Source organism: Nilaparvata lugens, chromosome 8 (genome assembly GCF_014356525.2).
Source record: "Nilaparvata lugens isolate BPH chromosome 8, ASM1435652v1, whole genome shotgun sequence".
Lineage (NCBI taxonomy): Eukaryota > Metazoa > Arthropoda > Insecta > Hemiptera > Delphacidae > Nilaparvata > Nilaparvata lugens.
In genome coordinates, this window is record NC_052511.1 from 16627738 (window position 1) to 16654244 (window position 26507).

Here is a 26507-nt window from a genome sequence, read left to right on the forward strand (position 1 = left end):
TGGATGCTTTTGGCATATTGGTAGGCTACTATATAAAAACTGATATCATTATTGTCTTTAATGTGTTAGTTTTCATGATGGTTAGGTTACCAGGCCCCCAAAAACTTTGATATATGCCACTAATGATTGCAGGATAGCTATGGATAAGTTGCATAAAATAATAGGAAAGATTGAATAATCATTGGGAAAATTATTGATCGATTTCATGAATATTGGACAAAAGTCTTCTGATTCTGATTCTCATGCTTAATGATGGAGTCACTCGAATACTTTCAAGGTAATTTGATATTTTTTCTCAAATATAAGCCTAACTAGCAAACGAATAATATTGTAATTTTCAATGTATAAAATAAATACAAAAAAATCATAGATTATTGATTATCATTTTGTACTTAATATACTTCATAAACATGCAATCCTGTATCTTGTACCATAGAGAAAGCATACGATACGGTATGCTGATTCCTCTAGATTCTTTTCTGGATGTTTATTACTTAAATACTATTTGCTGGTACCTACCGTAAACCGTAATCTACTCGAATGTAACTATTCCAGCAGTTGTGTTTCAAGTATTTTCAAAAGCTTTCAAGAGCTCTTTTCATAGCTTATGAAGTTCTTGAAAGCTTTTTGTTTTGTGCTCTTCTCAAGCAGAATCTTAAGAGCTCGGTTGTTTCATTATCCAATTTGGGATTCTGTTGTGAAGAAAAAAATGTAATTTGATTTACCCTTTTGAGGGATTTTTTCTGGGTCTGAATATATCAACTTGAAAAATAGTTAAATCTTGACAAAATCGTGAATCTGTTGAGATTTATCTCTTATTGACTCTTAAAGTACGGTATCCAAATCCCAATGCCCTCCTGGCCTCCTCAAACAAAAAATATAAAACATTTAGAGAATAAACGTCTCCATGGAATATAAGATCCCAGGAACCCATACGTATAGGCCTATAGCCCGAACCACATTCATATTGCAGCATTCCGATCCTACTCATGTCCGATATTTCTGTGGTGGTGGGACAGATCACATGACGGACATGTGTGGCATGCACCATTGCAGGCTGTTGTCATCACTGATCATATCTGATCGGATCGGAGTGGGATCGGGAAGCTGCATGATAGGTGTGGTCCGTGCTGTGTATAGATTCCTGGGATCATTCACCTCATTTCGAGGTTGAGTGCTAGAGAGTACTCTTAAAAGTCCTGACTCCGCCAAAAAAATCATTTTTTCATTTAATTTTATAAGTGTTGCTCGGACTTTCCGCCCTTAGCCTAATAGCTGAGACAACTGATACAACTTACGATATTCTTTCTCTATGCTAACAGTATGTTAATAGCCTAAATTATTCGAATGGATGAATTTTAAACAAATTCGAACTACCTACAAATCTATTGGTATTGTTTCGATGGAACGATTTTAATTTTTGGACAGTTTATTAATTGACTATTATTCCATGGACAATAAAAAATAGGTGACTACAAGTGTTATGTTCACAAAAAGTTGGATATAATATTAAAATTGCTCTTGCATAATAGAGCTTTAAAATGTCGAAATGTGCTCTATAAAAAACATGGTTTATTTGAAGTGAGGAGAATACATTATTCAAAAATGATTTTCATATCCTACATGGTCAGTAAAACTGAAATGAATTTTATTAGTTTTAGAATCTAAATATAATATCATACAGGATTACTACAATGTACTTAGCAACAATTAGCATTTATATTCTTATTGTAATATATGGCTATAATATTTATACTCATTATAATATTTTAAGACACAGGAATGCTTGAGTGAAATAAATTGAATGTAATAATTTTTCAATGGGAATTGTTATTGATTTCTTCGAATTATAGAAGCAGAAAAGGAGCTTGCAATTTCAAAATAAGATATGCTCAGATTCAGTAGTCTATAACTTGGATTAAATATAGACCAGTGGTGTCAAGTACAATATTCTAATTATTTAAGCTATGGAAAACAATAATTAACAAACACGAAATATTATTACCAAGCTACAGAACCAGAGCATATGTCATAGAGAATGGTATGCATTCTACTGTGAATATAATTTATTCACTCACTTATTGTGGATAATACTTTCACTGATGGAGGATTTTCATCTTTTCATGAGTGGAATACATGTAAAATGAGCGCCATAAAAATTATAATTATAGCGAAATACAATTTTATTGTGTTATCCTTTTGAGGGATTTATTCTTTCGTGACTTTAATGTTATATATACGGTACTCTTAGAAGATGATGTAGCCAGATTTTTCAATAATCTGATCGATATATATTCATTCCTTAGATAAAAATATTTTTTTGGAATTGGTATTCTTGGTACACATTCAAATTTATTCATTACTTCTTGACATTCAATAATAAGATTAGGCTATCTACCTCCTAGATAAAAAAATATAATAAATTTGTTAATAATAAAATCATTATAATATTGTTAAGTAGTTTCCAGAAAAACTCACTTGAATACACAACGTGAATTCATGTAATAATTTTCAACAAAATACTCTATCAACCACTAGGCCATATTTTTTCTCTAATAAGCCTATTGTTATGTAATATTGGAACATTTTAAATGCAAGAAATCTCTTATTGCTGAGTTTCAGCAGCATTGTACTAGCCTTATGAAAAACATTTCTAGTATTGGTATAGTGTCTGATGTGGATACAATACGGAATCCTATTAATACTATTATAATACAATAAAATATTGTGTTTGATTGATTGATACAATGTTGGTCCAAAAGGATTATTTTCATAAAATAATTATAACTGATAAACAAGTTCATACAAAACAAGTACCGTATTCTTACAAAAATGCATACCGTATGTATTGAAAAAATATCATCAATTTTATCTATTCAATGCAATACAATATTCAATGAGTTTAGATAAATGTTACGATATACTAATGAGATTTCTGTAGAAATATTCGCATATTTATTATATTCATTAGTAATGTCAGAAATAAATATTTGATTTTGAATGAACAATTACTGTATTACTCCCTTGGAGGGCATAAATTTTGAGTCACAACACACCTTAACCTCAACACACCTTACTATAAGTTACCTACTCTTGAAAGCCTATCTACTACTGAAAAATTCAATTCAATTCAAATTTTATTTCGCCACAACAAAAATAATAATCCTCAATACAAAGTTGAAAAAACATATTGATCAATATTTGAATATACACGAAAAACAACTTTGTCAAAATAAAATAACATGTTTGGCGCTGCCTGCAAAACCGAAGTTTGAGTGCTGGCAGCGAGTATCGATATTAATTTTCAATATAAAAATTTCAATGAAGATATGAATAGATGAAACAAGAAAGAATATACATATGAAAGGAAATATAAATAAACATAGTATAAATAAAAAGGAAAAGTAAATTCAAAAGTTTAAATTTGATGCACTTGAATATAAGTAGCCTAATTACTGAATGATGAATTCCATTATGTGGCTTAGAAGATAAATATTACAATATTATTATATTTGTGGTCAGAAAAATAAATTAAAAATCAGAGAGTAGAAGACAGAGAATGAATCTGAGAAAATATATTTGAGGTTTGGAAGTAAAATAAAAAGGTAACTGCAATAAGAGAAATATAGGATAATTAAGTGAAGGTGGCATTTACTAGTGCAAAAAACTATTGAAAGTTAACTACTGGAAAACTATTGCTCATCTGAGGCAGAGTAGGACCATACATCTTCATTAATATTCAATAATAAATTTTCCTCATCATTCAAAACAAAGATACAAGTAGTATACAAGAAATAATGTAATTAACAGAAATATCAGTAGCATAATACTTCTATTCCAAAAAAAGATTACATCGTTCCCTTTTGTTACAATTTTTAAAAAAATTATCAATTAAATAAAAATTAATTTTACAATAATTAAAGCTTTCAATGCAAGGTTTCTTTTTTAAAAGATAACTGCTAGGCCTACTATAACTCATCAATTGTGGTCATATCCATATTCTACACATTAGCTACCGTTCAAGCAGTTTGAGAGAACCAATTTTATTTGAAAGATACGTTTCTAAATGAATAATTAATTAGAGTATCTTACTTATCTATTCTACTTACATCTATATCAAATTATATTATACCTTATTACTATGCGAGGGGACTCATATTCAGTTGAACAGGTACTGAAAATATGATGAATTTGAAACTAGATCTTGATGGTTAGATTGATATTGATCAATCAATTCAAGTAATCTAATTTCATTCAAATGATACAGTTTCTGATAAATAATTAATTCAAGTATCTTACACTATTTATTTTACTTACAAACTATAGTAGATTATATTATAGAATTTTGGAGGAGGATCTTCAATTGAAGTTGCGGTAGTAGTTGGTAGAGGTTGATGGTTGTTTAGTCGTATTGTATATGCACCACACAAACCTCTCTAGAACCGAATTTGTCGCCTTATGTCAAACAAATTCGGATCTACAGGGTAGATGTAAAGCATTAACCTTGAAGAGAAGAAGGCAGATCATGGTGGAAATGTTCATACTGCAACTGGAAAAATCAAATAGTTAATTAAATGATACTTTATTAAAAGAGAGCAGTTCCATTGAGAAATAAAGAAAATAATTCTTCGGTTATTAATCAATTTATTTGAAACCCCAATGATTGCTCCCTAATCGAACAATTACAAAATATTACAAGATAATAATTTACAAAGAAATAAAGGTGAAAAAAAGAAATACAGTAAACTGTATTATAAATCTCAATTATAAATAGATAAAATCTATAACAGATGTCTCAACGTTGGTGAGTAATTTATCTTCATCATCCCAGAAACAAAGGTGTGATAAAATATTATTTATGATGGAATCAGGTAAAATAATTCCACTTATTCCCAAGCAAATCTTAATCCAATCTCCATGTATTCATTTGAAATGTTCATAGAATGTTGGTGATTACTTATGGATCACATATCATATTTTTAATATTTATGCTCACTTCAGATATATTCTGATGAAAGAAAATTATTATTGTTAAGTGAAATTATTGAGTAAAATAATTGGATTGTAAAGTCTGAATCAACTGAACAAAACTCGTATTTGAACAAACTTTTCCTATTTTTATCCAAAACCTACATTAATTATTGTTCATACTGTAATGAAAGCATCACCTCCTTATGTATAATGCAAATAAATCTTATAAAGAATTATTTCCTCTATGGAGCATGGAAGATTTCATTGTATCATTGATATTTCTGTCAAATCTGTTCATCACGTTTTCTACTTGAAATATTTGTTTTGGGATGGGATTGAATGAGATAATTTATTTTTAAAATAGATGAGTAACCACATTGATAATCATCAACTCAACTATAACCTACTTACTTTTCACTTGATGCCTCACAAATCCACTGGATTTACTACTAGGCCTATAACTAATAAATCTACTATATTCCAATAATATTGTGACAAACATTTCAATTCAATCAGATCTGGATTCAACAGTTTGAAAAATTTCACCTTTGAGATCCACTTTATCTACAATCTACAAATATGCAGATGGAAAAATTCAAGAATACGGTGATAAATTTGGAAATACATTCAACATTTCAATCAAATATGAAAAATGAAAAATAAGAGCCAAAAAATCGACTATTCAAGTGTTTGATTCAGAATGGCAGACTTTTATAGAGAACTGGGTAGGTAATGGAAAATCTTTAAAAGCTGATTATTGCTCCAACATGAAACTTAAAGGGATATAATTATAGCACATTAAAAATATATATTCGTATCATTTATTTGCTTTGAACATGGAACAAGATTCATTTTTATAATTTGATATTCTATAATATTGGAAGGAAAGTCAAATCATTTGTCTAGACAGATATGAGAGATAAGATCCATAATATTTATGAATATGTCCTAATGAGATTTCTGGTTCTAGTCATTGTTGATATCTTGTATCTACCTATATAAGCTGACTCTGTTGTGTCTTCAGTTCATCTCAAAACAGTGTGATCATTTCAGAGCCTACCCTGGAGTTTCTCATCCATTCATGAAGAGTTAATGCCAAAAATAATAGAAAGTGTTCAGCTTAACATTAATTTGCAGTTATTAAGTCCCTCTTATCATTTTCCATAATTCTATTCTAATTTCTATGTAAAGAGTATTCCGAATTTTCATACATAAATACGTCTTCAAATTAATAGAGAAGTCATTCTATTAGATGGAACCATTGGGTTGGCAGAAACATAAAATTAATCCAAAAATATTGCTATCAACTTATAATCAATATGTAGCATAATCTATTTCTATATTTTTGTTCTTGGTACTTTTCATCAAATACTTGAGTGGGGAAAAACGAAGCGATCATCCAACTTACAGCAAGACAATATTGAAAAGCCAGTATACAACTAATTTGAATTTATATTACTTGGTTATTAAAATGCAAATCCAGTGGAGTGAGTGAAGCTTTGATAATTGATGAGCCTTCTCCTCCTCCATTCCTCCACAACATTCGTTTTCTCCTCTACCTCATTACTTCTGTATCGTGATTCTGAAACAAACAAAAGAGAATTCATGTAGTTATAGATAGTTAATATAGGCTACTCTCAATATTGAGTGTTGAGAAAAAACATGAATATTTAGTGGAATGTTTCATTTCCATAAGGTAACTGCGGCAGTAATATACAGCAGGTACTTTTAAATTGTTTAATATTAGAAGAATATTTAGAAATAATGTTAATTGGGAAAACAAGTTTTGTTCATTAATTTTCATCACTTTTTATGTTTATATTAAAGAGTAAACTAGAACTTTAACTTATGTTTTTATCAAACTATAGACTACCAGATCATCACGGTTTGCCTTATCCTATGAAAAATACACTTGTGGATGGTTCCTCTTCATGGTACTACTGCAGTTGCTAAATTATCTGTGCTACAGTATTACCTGTGATACTGTTGATACTGTAACTTTGATGCCAGTCTTAAATTAGGCCACCAGGCTAAGTGTCTAGTGGGACACCAGAGAGTAAATAAATAAATAAATAATAAATAAAAAGATTTTATTGTCGTAGACCAATATAGGTAATTGACAAAGTCATGGTAATACAATTACAAAATAATAAAGTCAAAGCAATAGTTTGAAGTCTAGAAGAGACTACAGAGTCTCTCCATTGGTGCTTGTGTAAAAGCAAGCTGGGACTCCAGTGACACTGCTCTTAATAGACTATTTATCTTAGTTTTTGATTGAGTTACTAGATGGCATACCTACTCAACTCCAGTAAAGCGAGGTCTATAGAAAGGTCATTTCATAGACTATCTTTCAATACAGTGACTTTGAAACCAATAAAATTGCCAAATAAATGAACAACATTTAAAAACATATAAATGAAAACATTTATTAAAAACTCGAAATCGAAATTATAAAATCTTTCACTAAATAATAATGATAATAAATTATTATTGACATTGCTAGCGAAACTAAGTTTGTATGCTTTATTGAGGTTCACGTTATAATGGGAGTGTTTGATTGAAATTGGTGTTGCTATCCTTGTCTATCATTCAGCAAAGCAGAAAGCGCTATCCTTTTCCAGCTCAGAAACATTGCCAGATCGTTTTTCTCTAATAGACTCATTTGGATGTTCCCAAAAACGTGAATTTTCAATTAATCAAAGTATCATAAAATTATCATTCCAAGAAATAAGTTTTGTATTCAAAAATAATGTTTGAAGGAATAAAAATCATAAAATTCTGAATTGAATTGAACGTTCACAATTCGATAAATAAAATCAATGACAAATCCATATACTACCAATAGTTCACATTCATTGAGAGAAATATGTAGCATATGCTTCACTCGGCATTGGTTAACTATTCAAATAATGTTATGAAAAGTGTTTTTCACTTTTCACTTCTAGGTCGTCTAGGTACCTAATAAGTAGTCGTCATCTCTCATCATCATCCATCTCATTCATTACCCACGCACAAGCCTAAAAGCTTATGTGGGCCCTCAGTATTATTATTATTTTTTTTTATTATTATTATCATTTCAATCACATGACAAGTGAGTGTTTATTGCAGTCGAAGTCGGCCTTTGGCAAGACTTTGGTGCATTACTAAACAGAAATGTTCAAAAATGATCTCACAATGGATGCTGTGCTGAGAACAACTGCTTTTTCCATGGCATATTTTGCACTTTTCGATATTCCCATCTGACAAAGATTTGCTGACACTTTTCTAGTTACAACTCCAACCGTGGAGATAATGACAGGAACAATTGTGACCAATTATTATTATTATTATTTTATTAAAATAAATCTTAATTGTCATTTCATCTATTTGAAGTAGTAAATGCGACCTCTTTCACTAATCGAGACTGATAACCAAGACATCAATATCGTATGACATTCCCCCAATCAAATATGTTGATTTGCCTTAAGTCTTGTAACTAAAGTTTATTGGGGATGGTGAACGTCAAGTCATTGAGATCGTTAAAATTATGTGATAGTGCAATTCAAGTTATCCCGTTATATCTGATATTGACTGTTGATATTAATTGTTCATTATTGTTGATAATGATCAATCATAAGAGGAATTGACTTATCTATATATATATAAAAGCGAAATGGCACTCACTCACTGACTGACTGACTCACTCACTCGCAGAACTAAAAATCTACCGGACCAAAAGCGTTCAAATTTGGTAGATATGTTCAGTTGGCCTTTAGAGGCGCACTAAGAGATCTTTTGGCGATATTTCAACTCTAAGGGTGGTTTTTAAGGGTTTAAAATTCGTCTTTTAGCATGTACATTCTTCTTATTCCAATATCTTAAAATTATAATTGAAATGTCCATACCATATATGTTAATATAGAACTATAATCTAGAGAGAGTACCTCTTCGAAACAGTTGTTCTGGTAACTAAATTAAAAATTTTGTCAGGTTAGCATTAAGTTGAGTTGACTTTGTTAGGTTGGCACCAAGTTGAAGATTGAAATGCATTTATCGCGGAAAAATTGATTGGGCACTGCTACTTCAATCAGAGCTATCCCTGGGAATATTATATTACTAGCCGTCAGGCTCGCTTCGCTCGCCATATCCATTTAGCCAGGCGTTTAGTCTGGACCCCCGACTGGATCGTCCTACAAATGAAAAATGCAGGCGAGCGAAGTGAGCCTGCTGATCTCATTCTTGGACGATCCAGTCGGGGGTCCAGGGGGCGGAGCCCCCTGGCTAGACGGATATGGCGAGCGAAGCGAGCCTGACGGCTAGTATAATATATTCTCCAAAAAATATATCTTTCCATGATGTACTTCATAATGAAGCTCCATAGTTAATTGGGATAAAATATTGTGGGACACAGTTCATTATATTTCTTCATAGCCTACAAACGATTTAGCATTAAGCATTATTGCGGTGTTGGGAGAGGATAGAGCTATCAGCTTTGTCCAATAACAGACAAGGATAGCAAACCAATGATAATCAGGTGATGATATTGAAACGTGAATCTCACTAATAGGATTATAATGTAGGAACATTTATGTCATGGTTATAATGTAGGCACATTTAATATTTATTCATGGTGGCATACTTTAAAATCTATAGGGTAATCACTCTCTAGCACTACACGTATGAATCATGCACAACCTCACCCTTCGTGGAATAAGAAAAGAACTCAATAATAAAACCAATATATAATAACACATATTACAATATTAATAATCAATAATACTGTAATCATTATTGAAGAATATTAAGCATGCCATGTTTTGAAAAGCGTGCCATTCTTATCCAGTAGTTACGTTCACTGGGTATTGAAAGTGTCATTATCATGATATCATGAGCAGAACAAACATGAATTATGAACAAATAATAATAAATTCTTCACCAATTTCATGACACATTGAAGAAAAGCATTCTTTCTTTGAATAATGTAGAATGAAATGTGCAAGACTTCAAATGCTTTGATAAGGTCAAGGTTCTACACCAATTTTATTATATTACAAAAGTTTATTTCTAATTTTTCAAAATTTATTGTGTATTAAAAAAGCTCAAAAACAGATATGAAAATTAACATTTTTAAAAATAATTAGTACTGAAAAGCTGAAAAATTGATGATGAAAAGAAACATTCTATAATTATGATGATTATCAAGCAGATTGATAACGATCAAGGTATCGGTAGACTTTCAAGAGATAACCATATCAGAAAAATATAATTTTTGAAAAGTGTACAACCTATTTTTGTTGCGAATATGTCTGGTCAACATCATCAGAGGCACATCAATTTCTGATTGATTGACAGCAGATTTTCCGATTGTGTGTTTAACAGGTGTAGAAATGAGATCGCGGCGGCTGAAAACGCACAACGAAGAGGGATGGAAGGTAAAGTGACCGCACACAACTGACAGCTCGGATAGCTTTTCGACCAAACTGTGTTGCTGCGAGTTAGCGCGCGTGGCCTCGGGAGCTCAGTGGATGGGTGACCGACGACAGGTTGTCGACACACGGCTGTCAAGCAGTTGCTGACAATGGCACTAACCTAAAAAAGCGTCCGAAACCCGGTTATGACACGGCTAAACCCCAACAAAAACAAGATGTCGGCCCTGTGTCAAACGTCTAGAATCGGAGAGGAGCCTGTTCGGGGCTGTATCGACCCGCGCAGCTCAAACACATCCCCTCCCGGACTAACAGCCCCCAACCCCGCAACCCCAGAACCCCGGCATGACATATCCCACCCCAACCTTAACGTTCACCCTTCTCCCGCGTCCCGCGTCGTTTGACGTTTGTCTACGTGGATCAACGCTATAACAACAAACGCTCAACACCGCACCAAGGACGATGCACCCGACAAGTGTGAACCCGAAGGTTAAGCTGCCCGCCTTTTTTCTTATCAGGAGCCATGCTAATGTCACTTGTGTCTGGAAATGGTGATAACAGAGAAACGCCAAATATCAGACAACCCGATGACACTTATATTGTACTAGTACCGCTTCTAACACTGATTTAATACAGCTTCTAGCACCGAAATTTATTCTAAAATAGACACTGATTATAGAAGAGACATTGATTCTAGTGCAGACACTGATTCCAGAATAGACACTGATTCTACTACAGACACTGATTCTAGAAGAGACACTGATTCTAGTGCAGACACTGATTCTTGTACGGACATTGATTCCAGTATAAACACTGATTCAACTAACGAAACTGATTCTGGGACTCGAACCGACAATGTTCTAGTACCGACTTTGGTTCTATACTGAGACAGAACTGAGACACTGTTTCTTAGTACTGAGTACTGTGACACTGATTCAGTTTCATCTCATTCTTCTCTGGAGGGAACCGAACTGATTCTCTGATAAAGCAGGAAATTATTCAAATAGATTATGGTTTCAATCTTTCCAAAACTAATTTAGAATAGCGAAGATTTCATCACCTTCAGAGCAAGTATAGAATAGCAAGAGTTTCATCGTCTTCATAGCTAGTGTATAGAATAGGAAAGTGAAACAACAGGGGCATATCTATTAATTGAAACATGAAGTTAATATCAGACCACTCCCAGTTCAATCCCAGACCAATCCTATACTTTATGATCTGACAAAGAATCGATAGCTGATAAACCCCTTCTTAATTTCAAATTATGGTATTTTGACTGAGAATTAGAATTGATCAATTCACAAGTTATCAAAGAACAGATTGCAGTCATATTCTATCCTTAGTTGAATTTTCTTTTCATCGATTAATAAATCGAACGTTCATGACTGTCACTGTTGGTTCAAACTATGCTATAAAATAGCTCTGAATATTATCATTGGATACTCTTACATACATTCTATATAATTGGTATGATAGTCAACATCATTATTGAAATTATTAAGTGGCAATATATTCATAAAAAAATGAACTGTTTGAGGCAGGTGCTGGTGAAAGATCCAGATGAAGATAAATTAGTAACAGTTAGAAGTGCAGCCCAGCACCTGGCTACTTATTATTCCATTTTTGACCCACTACTAGCTAATAGCTACTACCACTACAAATAGCTTGGGGCTAAACGTTAGTCTATTGTTTTAAATTTGACTCTCGAAACTTTCCTTACTCCTCTACCAATTAACTATGAATAAAAAATACTGAACAAAATATCATACTATCCTTTTAGAGATGGGTACGGTACTTTTTCCGGCGATTCATGCTGTTATTACCAATTCAGCTCATAACAAAATTTTTCTCTCATTGTAGGTTTTATGAATGTTCAAAAAATCATGAAATGTGACAAAAATTTTCAAAGAAATTGGCAGAAAGTTTCAGAAATATAGGCAACTTTGAATGCTGTATGTACTGTGTAGTGCATTGAACACAAAAATATACATTAAACTATCAATCTATTGATGGAAATTTCTGAGATATTGCATTTATTCAAATGCTAATGAATTAGTAATAATTATTATAAAAATCCAAATTAAATGCTGTAGATCACAGCAGAAGTCTTCGGGGTGATTCATAGCATTTAATTTGGATTCTCTTTTCATAATAATTATCAATCTATTGTTTTGAACTCATTCAGATTGATTCCACATTTGAACGATCCCCTTTCAATGTATTATTTTTTATTGTTATTTTTTTTTCTATAGGGATATTTGATTTATTATAATGAATCACCAATACATTTGATTCTATACATGGGTCATCAGTACCTCTTTCTATACATGTCGACAAATAATTCAAATGGTATTAGTGATGCATCAATATCTATAAAATGAATATAAGGAATGGGATTATATTATTTTACAAATTTCACACTCATTTTGTAGAAGAGTGGGGAAATTACATATCTGAGAGTCTGGGAAAACACAATAAAACAGAGTGGAAGTGGAAGAGGAAGAAAGAGAAAATAAAGGTACTTTCAATGGAAGTTGAAGAGAGAAAGAGTGAGTGAGAGAGTGACCATGACCGAGACAGTGTAGCAGCTGCATTGCTGACAGTTTTTGTAGAAAAGAGAGAAGAAGATAATTGTGAGGAAGAGAATGAGAGATGAAAGAAGGAAAGAGAGTTTGATAGCATAGAGAGTTGAGATGACTTTTGTAGAAAAAAGAGAAAAGAGAGTTGTAAGAGAGAGAAAAGAAGGAGAGTTCTGATAGCATAGAGAGTTGGGATTGTTTTTGTTGGGAAAGAGAAAAAGAGAGAGAAAAAAGGAGAGAGAGATAGTTGTGATAGCATAGAATGGCATTGAAATAGGTTTTGTAGGAAAGAAAGAAAAAGAGGGGAAAGAAGGAGAGAGAGAGCTGTGCAGCTCGCAGTACTCCCATATGTGAAGGGGGATGCAATCGCAAGCCAAGATTAATGACATCCTGTTCGACGAATGACGTCATTCTATAGTTTTGTCATCGGGTGTACCTATCGCAAATTGAGGTGGGAAGAAAAAACTTCCCCTTATGATTCACAGGCAAGGGATTATTATTAGCGTGTTAGCGCTATCATTGCAATTTCGCAGAAAAAGTTGATTTAAAAAATGAAAGCGAACCATAACATTCTGAATAGCTTGGACTTATTCTTATGATTTCAATGAATGTTCCAAATTACAAATACTGAGTTTGTACACTGAACGTTCTGTCTTTCAACTCTTAGGGCCGGTTTCCGAGCTCGGGATTTAGCTAAGTCCTAGACTTTAAACAGCTGGAGTCAGAAAATTGGCTTTACGAAACGGGGCGTAGTCGCAGTCATTGTCATAGTCATGTTTGAATTAAATTTCAAAAAAGTAGAAAATTAAACACAAAATATAATAAAGAGAAAATAGTGTAAAGTTTTAGCTATTTTGAGTTATTTAGGAATGTTTAATTTCTTCAAGGAAAAACGTTTCAAATTATAGAAATGAGAAAATAAAAACTGCGACTACTGTTATAAAAACTGCGACTACGCCCCGTTTCGGAAAGCTAATTTTCTGACTCCAGCTGTTTTAAGTCTAGGACTTAGCCAAATCCCGAGCTCGGAAACCGGCCCTTTATTTCCAGTTGACCAATTTTTTGGTAATCGAAGAAACTTTTCTCGATCAACATGCATCAATTCCCATATGCTTCAAAACGAATCATACTGGACATTTCATCTCAGATTAAACATTTTAAAACATTGATACTCAAATTAAAACGATTATGGAAAAGTGATTCATTTATCATTGAAAAGTGGGTCTCTATAACTTCATTTGACTTCAAGGTGGAAATTTATAACAATTTTAGGGGTACGATCTTTTTAGATACCCAGTCAAGTTGAGCTATCTGTTATGAACATAGCAAATGACAGGAGTTGACGATCAGCTGGTCTAAGGGTTGTATGCACCATCCCAGCTCAAACAAATATTGATCATTTGTCGGTTTAAACCAGGAATGAAACATATTACAATAAAGGCAACCATATCTTCACCAAGATATTCGTTAAACGTAAATGGTGCACATAATTGACATAAACTATTGTAATTTAATGATTATTTTATTTGTAAAAATATTTCTTGTATTTGGCAATAAATTAATTATTCATTATTCATTAAATCCAAATCCGTGCATCCCCCTATTGTTACTAAGCTATTTCAAGTACGTACTCTTGAGTTTCTTCTTTCACAAGTTTAAACAATAAATCATCTTCCTTCATCTGTTATCAGGTATTCAGCTCTCATCCCTCGTATTCGTGAATTCCAATCTCTTTTTCTACTTGACTTCTAATTTATTACTTCGTATTTAAGAAAAAAATTATTCTTTATTCTTCGTTGCGATAATATGGATTAACATAAGAGAAGTCGAAGATAAGGTTGAATTGTCAAATTTTAGTCAGAAATTGGAGGTTATTATTCGGAAATAAAGTGATGAGAGGAACGATTTATTATGTTATTGTGATTGGGAGACGAGTAGCTATTATAGTAATGACAAAGATTCAAATTTTATTGAAACAGTGTCTAGAGTGGTTGTATGAAGGAGAGAAGGCGACAGTGTAATATTTTATGGAGTGACACGACGTGTCGAGAGAACAGAGTGAAATGTGCAATCATGAAGTGGATACGCCGCCGCCTAAAAGATCTGTCAGGTCTTGTGGAAGGGAACGGCGAAGATTCGGCCATTTTCAACTCGCTTTTCCCCGGGAAACTAAGCAAGTCTGACAGTTTTCCCTCTTGGAAAACTGTGAAGGGTCTGAAACTTTCAACAATATGGTGTCGGGCGTCAATAGGCTCTTTTGCACTTGAGGAAAAGTTAGAAGAAGGCTCTCGAAGTAATCTTCGGATGAAAAGTCTCGCTTCTTCAAATCTTCGTTCTGCATCTAAATTTAATTAGAAGTTGGATCTGTTGTTGCTTGATTGTGATCAGCAAGGATGCTTTGGAAAGCAGTGTGATAAGAGTTGAGATCTCTGACAGCAGAGAGTATTATTTCAGCACTGAAATGCCACTTGGAAAAACATATTTTGAGAATCTGGGATCAGAATGAGTAACACTCTTCAAATTTAATGAAAAAATTTACTTAATTTCCTTTCATCTTCCACTGATTTTATAACCTTATATTTTAGAATGAGAATTGAGTTGTCCAATTCCTCAATGAATATGCATATTTATTTATTTATTCATACATTGATATATACATCATTCTCAACCATGTATGATTGGGAAAGGAACAAAAGGCTTGAAGCCCAAAACTGTTCCTTTCCCAAATTTAGATAGAGATGATACTACTTGATGAAAGTTTATACGAGAATGTGCCGATTGCACAAAATCCAGTCAAATTTTAACCGTGATCAAAGCGATTCAAAAACAGCAATTCAAAGCTCAAAGAAAGTGGAACTATCCAAAATATAATATTGGCGGTGTTGATAGAAACTAATCCTCATGAAGGATTGGAAGCTATCAATTCGTTATTGCCAAAATTTAACAACGTAACAAATCAAAGGTTAATTAATCAAACACTTATCACAATAGAATATTGATTGGTCTTTGCTAACTAATCTACCATTCCACGAGAACCAATCAGAGAAGCCGTCTTTTCAAAAGCGCCTCGGTTCTCGTGAAATTAATCACGGTTAAAATTCAACCGGCTTTTGTGCAACCGGACCTATGAGTGCAATAAGAGGATTTATCAGACAGCTCCAGACTGGGAGTTGACAGACATCACGTAGTGAGAACTGGGATGGGAGTATAGCACACTATGGTGTGGATTACTATAAACTGTCAGCATTGTTTGAATGGGAAGTATTAATGCTATTCATAAGGAATGCTGACAGTTGAAAGTGAATTTCACTGTAGACTCCCCCATATGACAGGCACTCACCCACTCTCTCTCCGTCCACCGTGTATGACAAAGGAAGCGACCCATTAATGCTGCGCGGATGCTGTCCTAATAATGAGGAGGGTAACAACATCGACTCATGCACGAGTACGTCTCAGCCACCCAGACTCCTCCTCTATTCCAATGGCCGACATCTCATGACATGAGAGAATACTCGCATATGGCACAGATTTGAGGTTTCGATTGATTAGATTCGTCAACATTTATTTATTGGGGGTATTTTAAGATAATTGGAGATTCGAGGCACAGGAGAAGGTTACCCAAATAGGTTACTAGACGTTAAGCCCGGTCCAGACGCTCAAGTTTAGCTTCAGTCTTTTGCTCAAGCAAAAGTCGGAACATGTAAGTCGTTGCGTCTGGACGGTAAAACGGATGGGTCTTCAAGCTTAAGTCGTCAAACTTAAAATGTATCGGCCGGGAATCTTTTTCCATCAAACCATCCGTCTTTTGCCTATCCACCAGCACCTAAATCGCGTAAAAATGGAAATGAAGAAATTGTGATTTCAGATTCGGATTCAGCGCCCTCAAATTAATAAAATGCCTCGCGAGTACTTGAAAATAAGAAAGTTTTTTATTGATTGTATATAACGCCATAACCCTTTTTTGATTATCATGATACTCTCAGAATTTGATGTTGATATTATGATTTACTATCATGATTTATAATAGGATGTCGGGCGCTGAATTCGAATCTGAAATTACAATCTCTCTATCTCCATTTTTACGCGATTTAGGTTTTGGTGGATACGCAAAAGACGGATGATTTGATGGAAAGAATATTGTGATAGAGATAAAAAGAAAACGCCTATGACATACTAGTGAATAAATTCAAGGTGACTGACACCATTGCTACAAGGGACTTTGTAGCAAGAAAAATGAACTCTATGCGTATAATCTATCGAAAAGAATTGATGAAAATTATGAAATATCAACGCAGTTGAGCTGCGGTAAATAGGAAAACGGACCACATAAGACGGATGCGTGTGGACGCTATTTTTTTTCTTGAACCAAACGATCCGTCTTTTGCTTGAACAAAAGACTGATGGTAAACTTGAGCATCTGGACCCGGCTTTAGAACGTATCACACAGTTTTTTTTTTGTTTCAAGTCTTGAGGTTTAGTAGCCTACCTACAATTACACTTTACAAATTACAATTACATAGTTATTGGTTTTTCAAGTTTAGTAGCCCATACAGGGGAAACAGTGGCTTCCGCTTCCACTCGAGCCTTCTCTGGAACACGGAATCGGAAAAGTCATGTACATGACTTGTGAGTTGTGGACATTTCTGATTCCGCGTTACCGCGGCAGTGAGTGGAAGCTTCTGTGTAAATTAATGAAATATTTCAATTTTCTTTTACTTTCTCCTGGTACCTGCCTCAGGATAAAGATTGTTCGAATGAATTGAATTAGATGATTTTTTCTTTGCGGTCTGTAGGCTATTAAACATACTGTGATTTAAGACATAACTTTTCATTTCTTTCAAGTGAGAACTTATTATTAGGCCTACACCCTTACATTTTTACATATGTCCTCTGTCTCATCTTGCATGGATCTCTGAATGTTTAGGAAATAACTCCGGCAACACTTCTGGTTGAATAAGATCAGCTAAAGATTCTTTGGATCTTTGGGTTCAAATCTGCTGAGGATGCAGGTAAGGCTTGAGAGAACCTAATATACAACCTTCTTTATTTTTGAGAGTCTCACAAGATCAAGTAGTACGATTTGTCAGAAAGTATTTTAAATTGAAGAAATTTCAAGAATCAAAAGTTAAATGCCAGAAAGTAACTGATAAATACTCATCAAATTTGTCGGCTATTTCTGAGACGATTGAGAATACAGGAAAAATTATTACTATTGCAATATTGGAAAAGTAATTGAAAATTTGAAAAACATCTTTTTAAAAGTGTCGATGAAGAGATTATAAAGAAAATATTAAGCTTGTAAGCTCGCCCCAAAATAAGACATAAGTATATATTCTAATTTGATAAGACTTTCCATCTTTTCTCACCAAAAACTGAACTATTTTATTGATATTCTCAAATACTTTTTCAATATCAGTAGTTGACCAATATTGGCAAAGGGTGAGTTGAATAAGATAAGATCGATATAAGACCATTATTGATAAGACAATGGATTAAAAACTTGTCTATCCTCAGAAACGTTTTTGGAAAATTAGTCTTTTACTTAATAATTATTATTAAACGAAAATTCAAATTAAATGCTGTAATTCACCCCGAAGACTTCTGCTATTGCAAATATTGACAACAGGGTAAACAGCTAGGTGGAAATTCGATGAGCGCTACTATTCAAAAATTATTTGTGAGCCCGGGAAACGAACCCAGTACCTCCTAATTGCCGGTCAGGAATGCTTACCCTTACACCAAACTGACAATCTCAGGATAGCAGCGCTCATTTTATACGAAGCCATAGCGGCCAGCCAGTAGTTTTGTACTTAAAATAACATGAGAAGTCAATCAAAATAATTTGATCCATGAGAGATTTGGAGTGAAATGATTCAACAATTTATGGGTTCATAATCGATGTACTATAATCGATGAAAAATCAACAAAGCACAATGGATACAAAAGTCAAAATTCAATAAAAAAAAGGAACTCATCCAAATGATATTCAGCAGTTTAAATCTGATTCGACCGCAATTGAAAATAGTAGTTGAATTGAATTGAAATTACTGAGTTCTCAGAACACAAATTCTTTGATCGACCCAATACAAGGCAGAAGACAGAAATTCTTTGGAAATTGGGCCACCGGGAGGCAGTTTTTTCACAGCTTGAAACGGTTCCTCTGCGAACAACAGCCGGTAAACAAGAGGGTAGCACTTTGATTTATGACTCGCATTATCTCCGGTACACAGGGAGCATGGCCAGGGTCAATCCTCAATCCTCAAACCGGTCCTTCGATTCAACTCCAGTAAGAGGCAGCCCTCGAAACACTAACTTCTTATCGCTCGCATTCTATTCCTATATCCTTCGTTTCTGTGATTCCTCCCAGATAATATTATGAATAATATGATTAATAAAAGATATGAATAATACTATTAATAATAATATGATTGAATGTTGCTGTTGTCTTCTGTATTCACTCAGTTGTATTCTGTTGATTTTTTATCGATCAGAGCACATTATGTGCTTACGATACTATCCTTGAAATTACCTCTCCTATTCTTCATTCATGTGATTTCTGCCAAATACCATTCTTTAAATGACAGCTAAAATATTAAGATCTATTGAATCATGGGCGACTCAAAATTTTGTAGAACAGTTTTTGAGTTGTACAAACAATTCTAAAAGTTGGAGAGAGTGAGTGAATTGACTTGGTGGTTCAATTGGTCAATAGTTCTGGATTCAGTATTCTACAGAACAATATTTGACAGTGAATGAATACTTTGATCATTGTGATCAACTTTCAGTAATATACAGCAGTATGCAGTGGATAATTGAAATAACATGAGTTTATATAATATATATATACAATTCGTTCTATATCAGGTTTAAAGGTTTGTATTTGTGGGATGGTTGTCATGTGATCGTTCTAGGGCCGGACAGTTTCAGTCATTTGTTCCAAAAGATGTTTTTTTAAAGTCAGGATGAAGCTCGCTCGGCTCTCGATGGACCTGATAGAAACAGGAAGTGCATTCCATGCACGACAGGCACTGACTAAGAAGGATTTTGTGAAAATAGTAGTTCGATGATTGGGTATCCTTAAAGTACTTTCTCCGGTTCTAGTATGTGAAGCATCTATCCTCCTACCTTCAGAGACAAATTTGAAATCATCTTTAAAACAGTTCGGATTACCGTATTTCAAGATATCTCTAACAAGCTTGACTATTCGAAAAAGCCTTTGATTGGGAAGCTTCAATGTTGAACTAGCAATGTGGGCTGGGGTGATATGATCATGGCGTTGGAGAGAGTAGACGAAACGTAGACAATAATTTTGGCAACGCTGTAGTTTATCATTCAGAGTGACTTGCATATCGTTAAGAACAAAATTACAATACATTAAATGTGGGAAGATGAGAGATTGAACCAATAATAATTTAATGTTTCTAGGGAGAATATCGTGCATTTTCTTCAATGCATGCATGGCTGAGAATACCTTTTTACAAGTTTTGTTCACTTGTTCTGACCAGTCAAGAGTATTATTCATAATAATGCCTAAATTTTTAACTGAGCTACAGTAAGGAATGTCATTACCATCTACACTAATTTTGTTAATCGATTCAAGGTCAATATTGTTTATAAGACGAGAATATCCAATTATAATGGGTTGTGTTTTGATGGGATTAAGCTTAAGGCCATTTTTCCTTATCCATTCCACTATCGAATTGATATCCTGATTCATTATTCCAACTGTTTCATTAATTTTTGTTATGGGGCAGCTTAAATAGATTTGAAGGTCGTCTGCATAAGTATGGAAACTGGAGAATTTGATAATGGAAGAAAGGTCATTAGCATACAAAGTGAAGAGGAGAGGGCCTAAAATTGAACCTTGTGGTACTCCATGCATAACGTTTTCCAAGTAGACTTTTTGTCACCGACAGATACACATTGTTTCCTACCTAATAGATAGGATTTAAACCAAACTAACGAGTTGTGACTGAAACCAAGAATAGCCAACTTATTCAGAAGGACTGTATGATCAACAGTATCAAATGCTTTAGAAAAATCAAATAGGGTGAGGATGGTGCATTTTCTTTGGTCCATAGCTAACCTTATATCATCAGTGACACGGAGCAGAGCTGTTTCAGTTGAATGGAATTTTCTAAAGCCCGATTGAAAGTTATGAAGCTTACTATTGTTGTCTAGAAATTTTACAACTTGAGCATGAATGACTCTTTCTAGCACTTTGGACAATGCAGGTAAAATACTGATTGGTCTAAAATCCTCAACTTTATTGGGTGATGGAACTTTATTTAGAGGGCGAACCAGAGCAAACTTCCAGTTTTCAGGGAAAATGCCTTCTTCAAGTGACTTGTTGAAAATTTATGTAATGGTTGGTAAAATTAAACAGCAAATAACATCTTCTTGATAAATTTAATAGGAATTTTGTCTACATCCGTAGCATTACTATGAATACGTTGAATTGCTCTGAAAATGTCTTCTTCTGAGATTGGATGGAAATGAAATTGATCAGTAATTGGTAAATCTAAGTTTGTAACCTGCTCTTACAAACGAGAGAGAGAGAGAGAGAGAGAGAGTGAGAGAGAGATGTTCAATCAAAATTCTAAGTAATAATTCAATAACTCGAAAGCTTGATCAGTTGGATGTATTGTGAATAGAATATGAATTATTATTCTACATTATAATTAGCCTATATCTGAACAATACCAGTATCATTAAGATCATTATAATTTTCTCCGTAATCATCTAGATAATTCAGTGCTTCCCTTGACAAACCTTTTGTGGAATGTGAATTACTTATCAATAAGTATTTTGAAATAATAAGACGTTGATGTTGTCAATACAACTATATTAGTGGAGAAATACCACACCATGTACCATACAATCAAGTAATTAGTACCTATTTTTATTTGCATTGTAAATATTGCTACCGAAAAAACTTTTTATAAATTCCGAATTTTCCTAGAATTTCAGTTTAAAACGTATTTTTGATTTGTTGCATAACTTCTTTGATCTCAATTCTTCTTACAATTTCTCAAGAAACGTAATTCAAATGTAGGAATTATACGAATCAAGAGGGAGCGGTTGAAAATATCGACCACTCCTTTTGCCTTCTGCTCCAGAGTCAACCAAATTTTTGTAAAACTCATAGCCTGTCTATTTCTTTGGACGTTTTTTAAGGTACCGGAATACCGATCCCAGTCGACAAATGCTACGGGTCATAAACTTCGAAAGAGAAGCTCTGACTCTTTTGGTCGGGAAACCGCTCTGCGAAATGTGCCATTGTTGTCACATGAATGAGGTGAACGCTGAGCTCTGTACGTGACACAGGGGTGAATTGGCCTGGCTACTGCGCACCCCGCACTGCGCAAGTCCAGCTACCCGTTCAAGGCACGGGTCGATTGCATTACCCAAAATGGCGACATCTTTTTCATTTTCATATCAATGATATTGCTTCATACTCTATTTATTCCAGTCTGATAGCTTGGAATGAAAGAATCAGCTAGGACAATAAATGACGTCATAGAATGAGGGTTGATATTTACTAGACTGACTCCACTCCACATACCACTCCACTAAGCGAATTTCCAATCAGCTAATCTCATTTTGTTGAGGAAGAGAATCCACTCATATTTTGCAGTGGTCTATATCACTGTGCATCGATGAGCACATCTCATTTATTTTCAATAAGACAGAATCTACTCTTATCTAGCCTTGACAGTTAAGAAAGAATGACACATTTTCAATGCAGTCCTATACTATTTCTATTGTTAGTAATAAGTATTGTATTGTATTATTTATTAGTAGCCTTTAGTATTGTCACTACTATTGTTATACTATAGTATTGTTACTACTGCTCATTTTCCAGTTTAATTCAATCTGATTTAATTCTAGATTATATAAAAGTTACTAAAATAAGTTTGATTACAACAATCATTGTTTGCAATCAATATAATAGAAAGGGATTTTCAACTCATGAATTATGTGGCTCCTGAATAAATCCAGAGCCATAATATGAAAATGTAATGAATTTCAATCCGCAATTAATGATTTTCTTGAACAAATATTCCTCAAAAAAGAAATCTATTTGAACTTCCAACATTCTTAGCAGAAGCACAAAAAAATTTCAGGTTGAAATTTATTTATTGATGTGTTGATACTCAAAATGAGACAATTGAATGAAGAGGAAAATTTTCTTCAAATTTGAATCTTCTATCACTTTCTATCCTGCCTACAACACAGAAGTTTGCAAAAAATTTTCTCTAATCCCAGTAGCCATTGATTTCGAATCGTCATAATATGTGGTAAATAACTAGCTCAGGCCCATATAGAACTCAACATTTTTTAAAACGTTAATTAAGATACAAACTGAAATAAACAGGACAATGTTCCCATTTGAGCCCAGGAACTTTATTGAAAATTGAGATTCTAGTCTCTCAGGTCAATAGAGAATCAAAAATCCAACAGATAGTCACAGGAATTTTAATGATATCTTATAATCTGAATAAAAATACCTATAATTTCGACTTGATCCGGATGAGAACAGGATAAAAATAAGTACAGGAGTTTAATCATAATTCAATGAAATATTCTAGTCTATTAAATTGATAAGAATGGAATACTTTACAAAAAATCAAATTATTATTCAATACGATACCTTCACTTTGATGAGGGACAAGATGGAATCATTAGAGAATTCTCAAACGCACTTGATACATTTCACTTCACGCTTCAGCATTTCAAAATGTGTCTTATAAATATCTCCCCCCTCCCACTCACTACCTGTCATCATCAAAGGGGGAACTAATAAAGGATGTATTAGTAACTGGAAATATTTTTGAGAGATTTCGCAGAATAGAAATATTTTAAATCTGAATCAAAAACATCAAAAAATCTAGATGAACAAAAACAAAACACCCTTAGCGAGTGGAAAGAAGAATAACAATCTGATCAGTCATCTATTTCAAAAATTGAACTCTCAAAAACATCAAAAAATCTAGATGAACAAAAACAAAACACCCTTAGCGAGTGGAAAGAAGAATAACAATCTGATCAGTCATCTATTTCAAAAATTGAACTCTCAAAAACAATAACAAATTGTCAGAAAAGACTATTATATGAGATTTTTATGCCAATAAAAATCTGATCATCTCAAAAAACTAGAACTCCTTGAAAACAATATGGCCTACACATCGTTGAAAAAATACTCTACAATCATGCATTTCCCAATCTTTGAGCTTTTTATATTGAAAAATACTTTTGGGAAGAGTATAAAAACCTTTTATCACCTGAATATCTAAATTTACATTTACTTGAAACTCTCAAAAATATTCCTAATCAATTTCATCAACTGACAACTGATCATGCAACAGAAACTACGACAGTGAATTAAAACGTACAGACTTCAGTGAACAGTGGTTTCGACTGAGCTATCTACCACCGAACAGTTTCAGCCAAGTAGAATCACCATCATCATCATCACTGTATAACTAGGGATAGGCGGTGCATGTGTGTGAGAGTGCGTTCGCGCAATAGTTGTGTGTGTGTGTGAGAGAGAGTCGGGAGGCCATTAACATAAATAATGTCATGACACGCCGTGTGTGTAAAGGAGGAAGGACACACATAGGATACTGAGGCCCAGGTCCCTAAGCTCGCCAATTCAATGGATATTGTCTTTCCTGAAAAGAGCCTCGGATTCAGCTGTAGCCTACGTGAGGACCCTGCTCACGCTTTTATAGGGCAAATTGACTTGTTTGTAGTAACTGCCTGGTCTAAATGTGAGGTGAATATCCTTGCAAGCTTATATTCTAGTCAAATTTGAGGATGTATCTCTTCTACAATGTGAATAACGTTTTTATAACGATTTATTATAACAGTCAACAATTCATCTAGTATCACGTTTGAACATCATAGTAGAGCATTAAAATCTACTAGCGATTAGGTTGTATTCAAGTATATCATTATTTAAAGATGATTACATAAATATATTATTTTTATATATTTTTATTTGAAATCAATTTGAATCTGAATTAATCTTGTTTAGGCCTAAGTCAAATTCAAATCTAATTCAATATTGAAATTAAAAATACCATTTGATGCTCATCAGTTTGACTTCCATTCCGGCCTGGCATTCTTGGACCAGAGGAGGAATGTTTTTTCTGTATTTCTGAACAGAGGTTATAGAATTTAAGCTGCTTTACACTCTATAATAATAATATCGTGTGACCTGGCTGGCACAGGTCTGGTGTCAGAGTTTATATTTTAAAATCTCTGGTCCTGAACAAAGATTAATAAAGATACGGATTGTGCCAGAAAATAAAAAGCTCTGAAGTCATGAGAACTAACATTGAATTCATACACTTTTGAATAAATAATTTATTATGCTTCACATAATTATGTCGGGTTGTTTCTATGTGTTGTATGATCCAGAATTTGTGCTCTAGCTCTATGCACGTTCAATCTAACCATGACTTCCTATATAGTATATAGGAGGTCCTGATCTAACCCTAGCCTATTATAATATCATCTATCATTAGTCTCCTCGTAGGCCTATTTGAAAACCCACATAGCAATTATTTTCATTATCAGTATATCTATTGGCATACTAAACAACAATATTGAATTTTAGTGTCCCTTGATAAAATTAATTATTGAATACTGTAAGCATGTTGTGTACGAGCGACAGTTTATTTTACTAGACTACTCTAGAATAGTGAGTTATGGAAATTGTTACAAGAAACTATCAAAGCAGGAAGGCCGACTGATAAGACAAACATATTATAGCCATAGATTACTGCTTTAGTACAGTGGATTATTACTCATGTCCTACAAGAGGAGAGTTATAGAGTTATTAAGGTCACAAATATTATATTTTCTAGAATTTGGTAGAAACAAATAAATCGTATTATAACCGTAGACTATTCCTGTAGAACAGTGGGTTCAAGTCCTACAAGAGGAAAGTTATAGAGTTTTTAAGGTCACAAATATTATGTGGACTCAAATATTATCATGGACTCAAGCCCTACAAGAGGAAAGTTATAGAGTTTTTAAGGTCACAAATATTATGTTTTCTAGAATTTAGTAGTAACAAATAAATCGTTCAACTTACACATTTGATGGTTGAAAAAGAGAGAAAGACTGTGGGAGCTGGGAGGATGTAGAGAGCACAAAGCAGCCCTGATAAGGATTAGGTCTTACTGAGCACAATTCTGAGCTCCAGCTGGATTTAAATATCTCGCCTATCTTAATGGGCCCATCAGTATTATCATCCCTACTCCCCTCTCATTAACCATGCGCTCTCCCTACTTGGTGCGAGAGAGATAGTTATTGAATCATTATTGTCGTCATCATCATCTTCATCATCATCATCGTCGTCGCCGTCATCGCTCTAATATTTTTGACGTCATAATGGTTGTAGTGATTCACGAGATTTGGAGAATATAGATCCTTGACTTTTTGTGCTCTGTTCTCTTTAATCTCATAAAAATTCTACAAAATACCATCTGGATAATAGATAAATTCATGTTTTGGTTTTTCTACCATCATCATCGTCGTC

The 26507-nt window shown here is 33.7% G+C and overlaps 1 long non-coding RNA gene across 1 annotated transcript; it reads right to left on the bottom strand.

Moving 5' to 3' along the window:
- Positions 1-1065: 1065 nt before the first annotated feature.
- Positions 1066-26149, bottom strand: LOC120352643. The gene is made up of 3 exons (XR_005571992.1): positions 26061-26149; positions 6431-6553; positions 1066-4549 (listed from the first exon to the last, which is right to left on the bottom strand). It is a non-coding gene; the product is annotated as an uncharacterized LOC120352643 (long non-coding RNA).
- Positions 26150-26507: the final 358 nt, after the last annotated feature.